This window comes from Neocloeon triangulifer, unplaced genomic scaffold, assembly GCF_031216515.1.
Source record: "Neocloeon triangulifer isolate White Clay Creek 2 clone unplaced genomic scaffold, ASM3121651v1 ptg000014l, whole genome shotgun sequence".
NCBI lineage: Eukaryota > Metazoa > Arthropoda > Insecta > Ephemeroptera > Baetidae > Neocloeon > Neocloeon triangulifer.
The window spans coordinates 20,188,313-20,199,868 of record NW_026775556.1 but is presented as its reverse complement, the minus strand read 5'-3'; the positions used below and the strand labels follow the sequence as shown (position 1 = coordinate 20,199,868).

General features: G+C 35.4%; 1 protein-coding gene across 10 annotated transcripts in view; it reads left to right on the top strand.

Moving 5' to 3' along the window:
• Positions 1 to 842: 842 nt before the first annotated feature.
• Positions 843 to 11,556, top strand: part of LOC132199479 (potassium voltage-gated channel protein eag) — a 104,324-nt gene continuing 93,610 nt past the window's right edge. For all 10 annotated transcript variants that reach the window (XM_059624236.1, XM_059624230.1, XM_059624228.1 and 7 more), the window contains exon 1: positions 843 to 1,159. The gene's annotated coding sequence lies outside the window, so the exon portion shown is untranslated. The remainder of the gene's footprint in view (positions 1,160 to 11,556) is intronic.

Below are 11,556 nucleotides of genomic sequence, written 5' to 3'. Positions count from 1 at the left end.
AAGCTAGAAGCTAATTTTTTGTGAGATAAAAATTAAGTCCGGAATAATTGCAGAAGTAAAAAATTTTCCACTTATGCATATGAAATAGAATGACACAATTTACACAGATGAGATTAAATTTTGTACCGGATTAAAGAAAAAAAAATGAGATTAGAAATTACTCTCAAGTCTTGATATGATTAACAGTCTTTTTATATTTGAATTAAAATATTTCAAGTTATATAAACTTGAATTTCAGTTTTGAATCATCATAGTGTGGATTTTTTCCAAATGTAATCAATGTCATAAAATTTTGGTGCTATTTTAAGACGTATAAAAGTCAATGCATTTGTAAAAGTTAACAAATGTAATAAACATATGAATATTATATTATGCTATGATTTGTGTTTGAATTAAAAGTAATATTGTTTAAAATTAATTGCCTAATTAACATATCAAGAAACTAATGACTTTTACATGCATATTTAGGGAAAAAATATTCTATATAAGCTAAAAATGCAGCACTAATTAAAAAAAAAATTAATAATGAGGACAAATGAAGCCACAGCCAGAAAGAATTGAAGGTATGGTATAGTATTTATTGGTATTTATTTTCATCAAAGCTGATAAATCACAGAGGATAAAAATATTTTCAAAGTAAATTAATAATTCTGCAGAAATATTTAAAGGAATTGTAGGTTTTCTGCGCACGAGCCCCCGTGGAAAACGCGTGCTGGCACCCGTTCGCTGCGATACTGGGTCGATGCGCCCTCTCCTATAATGGTTGATACCAAGCAAAGGGTCTTTAGGCGACCGAGCCAACCACCAGCAGCGGAAGGCAGTTTCAGTGCAGCGAGCACCGCGCAAAAGTGAGCACCGCCGACGCGGCCGACGCGGATACTACATGGACTCAACAAGCTTCTGCAGCTGAGAAACAGAGCGACGGTCCAGCAGCAGCACCAGCAGCACCAGCAAAAGCCCAGTGTGTTCCCCGGTGATGGGATTGCAGTGATGCCCGGTTAACAAGTGGAACACGACAATATCTGTTGAAATTTTTATTTCGCTGCTCCAACGGCGGCTAGTGAGCGTTTCGGGTGCTTTTTTAACCGCGGTCAACTTTCTCACCTGACCAATGCACACCGATTTGGATTTCTTCGGAAAGCCCAGCAAGCTTCTTTTGGTGAGTCCAAAACCTTTTCTTTTTCAATCAGGAAAACTGCAACAATTTTTGGCTCGTGCGATTCAAAGTAATCTTATTTATTAATTTTAATTCAAACAATTTAAATCTGTTTGAATAAGAAATCTTTTTTTTCATTAATATATTTGATTTGTTAGTGGTGGGGTTTTTTACTTCTAGGATTACAATGATTTTAGCTTATAAAGTTTTAAGTTCACCTGGTTTACCTCATTACAAGACTATATTGAATCCAACCAGGAGCCGTGATCAAAACTTTGTAATTTAATTTTCTTTTCCTGAAAAAATATGCGAAAAATATATTTGATTAAAACGACACGATTAAGAAAAGTTAAATCCACGCGAGCTAAGCCCCAATGTGAAAATAATGAAAAACCCTCAACGAGATTAAGCCCAGATTCAATTTTGCGTGAAATCCTTTTTCAATAAAAGCTTTCTATTGAAATTTGATTGTTTCGATTTATATTTTTTTTAAATATAACTTTATGTTGGAGACTCTATCCTTGATTGTGCGTTGAGAAAAAGGTTCAATTTCATGACAAAAATCAATTTCTAATGCAGATTGCGGCATTTAAATAAGAGAGTTGCCGGGTTTGTCCTTTAAAAGACAAATTGAATTCAAAATTTAGTGTTTGCTTAATTAATTAGTTAAAGGAAAATTTACAATTAAAATAAAATGTTTAATATTGATTTGAATTGTTGCGGATTCAAATTTAAGGCATTCAATAATTCAGAAAATAATAATAATAATAAAATTCTGACAAATAAAAATGAAAATTCACACTTGTGACATCTTTCTTTCTGGTCAAAAAAACCTCTTCACACACCAAAGACTATTTTAGTAGAAATTTATTTTTAACATTTTGTCTTTCAGTAATTCAATTAATTTTAATGTCTCATATTTCTAAATGTTTTAAAAATCTTTCAATTTGTGAAAAAAATAGACGGATTTTACAAACTAAATAGAGATGAGTGGAAAGGGGGGCAGATGATCCAAACTGTTGATACTACCAACTGCACTCGATAGTAATGACATTAAAAAATAATCAATCACAAGAACTTCGCCGTTTATATAATAATTTCCCTGCATTTCTCGCTCTGTAACTAACATTGCCTTGTCATACGGAAAATTGCCGTTTTCCCCAGGGAAAATTGATCTAAAAAAGCAGGCAGAGAAAAAAACAGAGCGAACGAAACACGGCGGGTAAAAATACGTGTGCCTGTGAGAATCAGCCAGACCTGGGGCAAACAATACCGAGTCGCTCAATTCACCGTGATAAATGGTCTCGTCGCTGGCACAAAGATAAAACTGCTCTTCTTAAATTGCCATCAACTTATTCCTCTCCTCCGGAATGGGAATTACATACGTGTATATGAAAAAAAGGGGAAAAATTGTTGCCACCGCGGAATGATTGATTGGTTCGATCGGGAGAGCAATAAATTGTGTGCGGCGATGTGAGGTGTCTTGCACAACAAGCAATCAATCGGCCCCGCTCTCTCAAGTTGGTATCAATTTTTGATCAAAATGGAATCGACGCTTATTACTAACTAAAATAGTACAGTTGCTTGACCTCAATTTTTCCATTCAGCGTTGAAAAATTGACAGGTTTAGTGAATAATGTTATGACATAAGAAAGTATTTTTTTATGTGTAAAAAAAATTAAAAGTTATGAATGGGCACATTCTTTGGATTTATATATTCAAACTTCAACCGATGTAGTGCATTTTTCTACTTTCCAATCGACATTATTTCTGAAATTATTCGATAAATAGAGATTCTCTTTCCGCTTTAAAAATGGCATTTGGTGCAGAAGGTGATTAAAAATTTCCAGAATGATGTACGTGTCTAGGATTTTTTTAAAAAGGTTTTTCAGGTTGGCCGGGACTTGCAATTTGCCACTTTGCTTAGAAAAAGGATTACGTTTTTCAGGAAAAAACCCTTTAACATTTCATTGCCCCTTTTTAAGACATGACAAAATTGAATTTCAGAATAAAATCTTTTTGATTGGTTTTACAATATTTTTAAATCTTTTTATAAATACTTTAGAAAATTATTAAATCGTCGATATAAAATCATTTATTTTAATTAAATACAAAATTATTGTGTTATATTATAGCTCAATCAACATACAAAATTCCAAGCGTTCATCAAATTAGTGACTTGAAAAGCTATTATTATTTTCTTGATTTATTTGTTGTAAATAATTGGATTTCAAACCAAGCCCAAATTACATCATTGAGCCGTGCAAAATAGGCGCCATTGACGCCTCTCCGTTTTATGTACATTTGCACTATGAGGACATTAGGGAGACATTATGTTCAGCATAGACTGGCGGCTGGCTGCAGTAGCCATTTCGCCGGCGGTGGCGGCGGCCGTTGGGACCTTTTACGCATTTATTTATCACTCCGGGCCAGCACTAAACAATACACTCTGACGCTAAAATCCTCCTTTAAAGAGTCGCTTCCTCCGCCGCAGAGACTCGGCCGATCGACTCAAATTCGCCGCTGCATGCTAATTTCGGTGGATTTGGCCAGAACAAAGTTTGCAATGGGCTCCACTTTTGCAGCCTCAATGGGTCCCAGATGTAGGATGAAATTAAAATTTTGCGCTCAGTTGTACTCCCAAGGGACTCAAAAGGAAAATATCCTTTTTTCGTTTGTTTTGCACCAAAATAATTTATTTTCAAAAGAAATTTTCTAATGGGAAAACGGGTAATTCTAAATATAAAATTTTTGTTTGAATAACAAAGCAGAAATTAACATTATTCTCAATTCTAACTCGAGTCGTTTGAATGCAACGTGCTCGACACGACAGACCAACTGGTTGCATACATTTGAATTTCAAGGTCTGTGTAGTCCAGAGCTCTTCTTTTTTTCTCTTTCTGTTCTCCTCTCCTCGCGAGGATTGCATGATTGGGGGAGCGGGTCTGCACGGGCTTTGTGTGTTCCACTTCACGTGATTAATTCTCGGCCTGCAGCCCCCCATTTGAGTCGGCTCGTCTGACATTAGTCGAGGAATTTGTTTTGGTTCGTTCGTGCATCATCCATTTTTCCTTTTCGCCCCGCGAGCTTTATGAGGCGCGCCCAATTTCACAAAGAGAATGAGAGTGGAATTTATGATTCAAGACTCTCACCGGATAATATATCAGACCTAATTTGCATCCGAGATTTTCTTTTAAATGCAAATTAGAATTTGTTGAAACATTTTGAGATGGCCTAAAAATATATGATATTTGCTCAAATCCAGGTCATTTAATTTAGTCCCAAGTTGTTAGCTCCGGTTTTATATCAGATTCAAAATATTTGAGACCAAGTTGAATATTTTTGGACTACCAAATTTTAATTTTCACGTTCAAACTAAATAAAAACACAAATTTCAAGCGTTTGTTTTAAATTACAAAATTAGACTTTTCTTTAACATTTTTTAGAACATTGGAATATTTCTACTATTTATTCAAAAGTGGACAATTTAATTAGTCTTATGTTTTTAGTCCTGGACTAATATTATGAATTTGATTAAATATTTAGTTGCCATAGCTGATGAGAAACGCAAAAACTCTGACGTCCTAAACCAACATTTTGTGGACGATGAGGACGAGCGTAGAGTAATTCCGCCCACGAAAATCAATTAATCAACTCAAACCCAGGGGACAAAAACCCAATTCGCACTCGGCGAGCCACTTATTTCAATTGGATTTTGACGGAGGTCGAACGAAATCGATCGAACCTTTAATTAATGTTTGCTGGTAAAACTTCTGCCTTTTGGTGCCATAAATTTAATTTATTTAAACCGGTGCTCAAAGGCCAGAAGAAAGATCCGAAACGTGCGCCGACCTGCCGATAAATCACACCCCTATCCCAAGACGAATGTTCACACTTGGCTTATCCGAGCCGCTTCATCTGGTCACGCATTCAAATAGGTCAAGGGTCGTGCTCCCGTTCGCCGGCTGAACTTCGGAATTCGCTCGCTCCGAGCCAAACTCGTGAAAAAAACAAACTGCTAGTTTTATAATCAGACCGGCTTTTTGGCCTCGGTCGGAACAAGATCGTTGCCAAATTGCAGAGTGAAATGACGATTGTTCCGACATGACTACAGCAATAATGTTATCGTGGCGCAGATTCCATGTTCACACTGGCGTAAAATGGTCGCTGCCCTAATTCGAGAAGGACGAGTTTTTCCTCTCAACTCTTTATTTTTTATATTTTCATTTCTGTGTGTTATTTTTTGCTATCTTGTCAGAAAAGGGTTTGTATTCACTTTTGTCCAGACGATTGCGGCTGAAAGATGTCAAAAAGATATTACGCTGATAAACAGACATGACACTCGGGAGGTGAAACAAAAGACAAAACATAAACCAATTTCGTGTCTCTCCCGGCTGACGGCAACGTCGACTGTTGTCGGCCAGCCTGGGTCGCAAATGGAGCAAAAAGTGTGATTGCGTGAAGGCAGGACGCGCATTTGAAGCCCCGGTGTGAGTGTATCTAATTCAGACGCACAGTGCAAGGGCCGCTCTGGCCTGGCAGCAACGCACGAAACGCTCCGTTGAGCTGCTGGAACGAGGCTAATTTCTCGTCACACAATAATCTGCAAAAGGCTTTTCCCTCTAATCGATTCCAATTAGGTTAGGGAAAGTAAAAAAAAATTACTTGAGAAAAAACAGATGGCAGCTCTATACCGCTCAATTAATTTGTTGCACTCATGGGTATTACTTTTCGTGTCAAAATTGAAACAATTTTCAAAGAAAAATTAATATAATTTTGATGATTTCTTTAGCTAAAAACGTGCATGTAGCTTGAGACGTTTTGTCTTATGGATTTTTTTCTTGTCTTCTAAAATTTATTCTTTGGCAAGTCGTGCAATTGCAATTAAATATGTGAGATTGAATACGGCTGTATCAGTGCTTAATATAAATTAATTAAGTAAATCAGGCTCAACATCATTTCTGAAAATGGAATGAGAAGGTTCTGTTAATTTTACTAAATTTATTTTTTCTGCAATCCATTTTATTGATTTAATTGCATAATTTTTCACACTCGAGGAGATGATCATGGAAATGAAGAGATCGGGCTTTTCCTCGTTGCAGAAAAATTGTTTTTATTCAAAAACAAATGGCTCTACCAGTTTTCGGCGTTTTGCTCATGAAATAGGGTCGCAGACCGTGACCGAAACTGGTAGAGCCATTTGTTTTTGAATAAAAACAATTTTTCTGCAACGAGGAAAAGCCCGATCTCTTCATTTCCATAATTTTTCACATTTTGAATTAAATACATATTATTCTTATTATTGTTTACTTGTCCAATTGTTAAAAAGTTCAGCAGCGAATCATGATAACTTAGGAAAGCTTTTTGAGAATATTTTATAACTGTGTTCAATACTTTTTTTTTAAAGATTTCACTCACTTCATTTTCATTTCTATTCATAACAAGTTTTTGCTCAATTCTCTGCATTATTAATAGAATTTCTTCTTGTATAACCCAGATCTAGCTCATGCTTTTCAGAAAGCTTAGACGTTATAGTGTGTGCCAAGGTAGAAAAAAATTGACGCTGAGCTCCTTTTTCTCCGCGAGTTTGCTTTTATTGACGTGTGTATCTGAAAGAGCAGGCAGGAAACACATAGACGTATTTACTTCTTCTTTCTTTCCCTCTCCTTCATAAAGTCAGGCAGTGTCTCGTAAAAAAGCGGCGAGTGTGTTCATGTTTACGCATACCAAAAAGGCTCAAGCACCGCGATGTCATCGATGTTTCCCGCTGCTGAATAATCTGCTTCCACGATACACGGATTATTTGCAATTTAAATGCAGCAGACTCGAAAAACCGACTGAGCCGCATGCCAAGCGAAAAAATATATACACTCGAGCCTCCTGGATTTGAGCGGGCAGATTTGAGGGGCAATTTTACGAAATATGATTTGAAGGGGGAAGCAGATTGTGTTCTCCCCAACCAACGCGGTTCTACACAATTTCAATTTAATTTTTATCCGAAAGTTTAGACAGCTGGGGATGGTGTGCGATTTTTATTACCGAGAAAAAAGCGCAGATAAAATCGATAACAGGAATTCTGTGCTCGTTTTATAACTCTCGTCTGCAAGATTAAATCCATTCGGAGCGCAATATTATTGAAAGGAAATGAGCAATTTGCTAGAATCTCTTCCTGCAGAGGACGCGACTCGTTTTCCTAATGCAGCACTCTGCGCCCAGCCTTGCCATCACTACAATAAATACACACACAATCCAGGCAATTCGCCTCGAATGTAATAAGTGGCTCAAGTAGAAGTTGGCCGGACCCACGGCCTCCTTGTTTGTCCGACTCGGCAAAAACTTTTTACTTCCTGGAAAGATGAGCGAGTCAACAACGAGTGGCCAAAATGGGAAATTCAGCACTTTCACGCTGCAAAAGTTGATGTTGGTATCAATTTACTTTTTATGTGCATCAAAATATTCCATCCTCTCTAATTAAATTACGAAAATTGCACAAATATTTTTTTAAGTTCATGTAGCTTCCGAATCAAATCTAGACTTGTTAATAAAAAGGTTTAAGGTTGATTTAATTGACCGATCGATAAGTGAGCTATTTTTTTAATTCGCCTTCAAATTCATTATAACGATTGATTTTGGTTAAAAATTTCATTCCAATTTAAAAATAATTATGTCAGATGATTGTTCTGCTTTTATGTATCACGTAACGCACATAAAACTAAACTTATTATACATTTTGAGAGGATTTTTTAAACGATTTTATATGTTTTGAATTATTCTAGATTTTAATTCTATTGCCGGACTATTTTGTGATTTTTTTTGCTTTTAGCAGAATCTGAATTTATACAGATCTATAATTGATAAAAATATTTCAACTAGAAATTCTTTAGATTTTTTTAAGCATTGAATTTTAAATTACAGTGTGACTTTTCGTGTTTGTAATTATTCGAGCAGAAAGAATTTAAAATTTTTCAAAATGACAATTGGAAGATATAAAAATCGATGAAAAATCTGAACTTTTTCAACGAATTGGCATGTCTGTTTTGATGTCGGGCGTTTTAGCATACATCTGCAACTTGCAAACCCTTTTCTTCTCTATTTCATATTAAAATTTTTGTATTGACTGGGAAGAATAAATAATAATAATAATATTTTATTTAATTCGATCGATTTTACTTTTGATTGTAAATGAAAATGATATAAAATGGTGATAAATTTTGCTCCAAATTAATTTTATTTTTTTTAATTTCATTATACTTTTAATTTAGCGACGCCACAGAAGATCTTTTCTATTCCGTTCTTACTATTTTTGTGAAAAAATTGCGGTTGACTTGTGTGAGTCTCGCATTCAGACTGCAGCAAAGTTGCTTTGTGCAGCTGAATGGCCTGATAATTGAGCTGCCATCAGCATTCGCATCGCAATACAATAATTTTGCTAGAAATCTGACCAGTTTGTGCTGGGGGCCATGCTGCGCTGCTCTCTCAGTTAGTTCTAATTAAAAGGAGAGAGCAAGAAAGTCGATTGCAAGCCACAATGTATTATTATATAAAAAAGAAAACTGGCGGCCTGTGTGCTGATTAAAAGCGACCTGCAAAGCTGAAGCCTTTGCCGTGCTCTTCGCGTGTGTCATACCTTTAGTTTTGCGCTCACAAAGGCCTCCTCGACTTGCATAAAATAAATGTGTTTGTTGCTACCTGCTTGTTGTAAACCGCACCGTGTGCGGCTGTTTTTCAAACGCCGCGCGCGGCCAACCGTAGCAGTGCATGTTGCAATAAAATGCACAGTGACAGTTACATTGATCGAGTAAATCACATAATTTTTTTCCTTTGTATCGAGTACAATACAAACAAGGGCTAAAAAATTAGAGGAATGATTTAATAATTACGATTTTAAAGTGTTAAAAATGCTATGGAAAAAAAACATGAATTTTTCCATTTTTATTAATAATAAATTAACTAAAGGGTAAAACAATCCACATATGATCAATTTTGTAAGATTACATCTGCTCTTATTCGAATTTTTCCATTTTTTTTTCTAATAAATACGGAAGAACATAACTTCAATAAATAACTAATGGTTTTTTTTTTTAAATGTGTTTGATTTTTGTATTGTTAGATTGTAAATTTATTCAACTTAATGCAGAGAAGTAAGTTAGATCCAGACTTTCATAATTAGATTATATTTCTTAATAACAACTTTCTATTGAGCAGGAGGATTTATTTATTGTTTTACACTTTGTCTACTTTGTCATAATTTATGATTACCTTTATAATTTTACCATCATAAATAAAATATATATTCCGTTTTTAATGAACTAAAATAAATTTATATATTAATTGCATAAATAATTTAAATTATGAGCTATAAAAATTAATAGATGTTATAAAATTACCAACTAGCACATAAATTTTGTTTTAATTTTTAAAAATGTTTTCATATTTTTATACATTTAATGTTTTAAATGATTTAATTAACTAAAATCGATTTTCATCTTTTGTTTTGTAAGTTAAAATTGTATTCAGTTTATGTTTTAATGACACTAAAATCTTATGGCCGCCTGTGGCGTGAAATTCTGCATGGCTAGAGCACATCAATTAAGTTGATTCTCGCGAGCATTGAAAAGCTGCTCCGCTTTTTAGCAGTCCAGAAGAAAGAGCAAACACAAAACGCGCCGAGACGACAAATTCACGCTCGGCGAACAGAAGTCGGTGTAAATTAAAACCTAGAGCGCTCATTTGGGCTGGCAGGTGCGAGTCTCGCTGAAGGTGGCATCAATTAAAATGCGGCGGGCACGTCATTAACGCGGGGTCTCAATGAGGGAGATCATCTCGTATAGACAGCGGAGATTAAGCGGAGACCAATTAGTCCGTCCGTCGACACAATTAGCGTTGACGAGCGTCCCCTACTTAACTCGAAATCATTGTCTTTTGTGAAGGGCTTTTCGCTGACGATGACGTCATCCGTCAGCACGGCGAGTGCGTTCGTCCGTTTCTTCTTCATATTCATTGATATTCAGCGCGGCGAACGGCGATAGCGGAAAAGGTGCTTCGGAAAGGGCCTTGTTTAATCTTTCATGGATAGGCCCCTGTTGGTTGCACTGCTGCCTGCTGGACCAGGAAACCCTGCACCAAACCGAAAATATCACAGAGTCGAATCTCAGAGCTCATTATTTTCAATGATTGAGAAATATTCGTTGGAATAAAAATCTCAACTGCTCCCATTTTTGCCGGGTCTGTAAAATACCCTATTTTGGACAGCTTTATTTACGAATAATTTGAATTTTTTCTATATTTTTCAAAATTAAAAATATGTTCTTATTGTTATTCTCCAATTAAGTCAATAAAAATTATAGAACTCAATTTATTTTAAAATAATTTGAAAAAATATTGAGGGCTACCCAGTGTTATCAAAAAGACAAATTTAGCCCGCCTGCCACTCAAAGTGAAGGTTGGTTTAATTTAGCCTGGACCAGGCTGGACTTTTTGATTTGATCACCTGTATTAATTTAACAGAGGAAAAAAATAATAAAAACGTACATTTCATTTCTCAAACTATTTTAAATTGACAAATTTCTGCTACGTTGCCAGTGTAAAACGATTATTTTGCATATTTTGGACGTGCTGAAGTTTTTTTTTTATTAATTTATTATCAATGAAGATAAAAATGGTTTATTTCTCATTTTAAAATTTTCTTTATAAAAACCTAATATATCATTATTATATGCTTCACAAAAATTAAACAAAAGCAATAACTTCTGAATATTCTATTAAAATTGAATTTTATAGTTTTCATGAGCTTTAATTTTTAATTTCATAAAAAAAACTCGAAATTTTTGTTCACTTTAAAACCTCCATTATTTTTGTTTAGTGATGGTGACCCAAAAGGCGTGTGCGCCTGGATTTTCAAATCCCGAGCACTGCTCTCGCTGTTGCGTCACTGTCGACCCTTTCGGATTTTCTCTTCCTTCTGTTTCTCTGCTCTTTTGTTGTGGCATTTGAGGGTACATTTTTCACCGCTGTTTCGATTTGAAAAAAAAAAATCACGCGCTTTTCATTGTACGCATTTATGTGTTCAGAGTTAATTAAAATACATGGTACACAGCCGCTGTTTTTGTCACATGAGTAAACTCACCAGCGTGATTTACCGTGCGGTTGTAAATTAAAAATTTTATTCGTTATTATGAATAATATTCAGAGCCAATCCGGGCGCTTGTTTTTCACAAACAGTGCTGAAACAACATGACCGGTGGAGACAAGCGAGCTGCAAATTAGGCCTGTTTGCAGTGTCATCAAAAGCTTAATCATACAGAGCGCAAATTAATATACAGCGCTGAATGCATCTCCTATTTCAATGTTTATTGCCGCGCTTCAAAAGCGCTTTTGTAACCGAATGCTTTCAACCGATC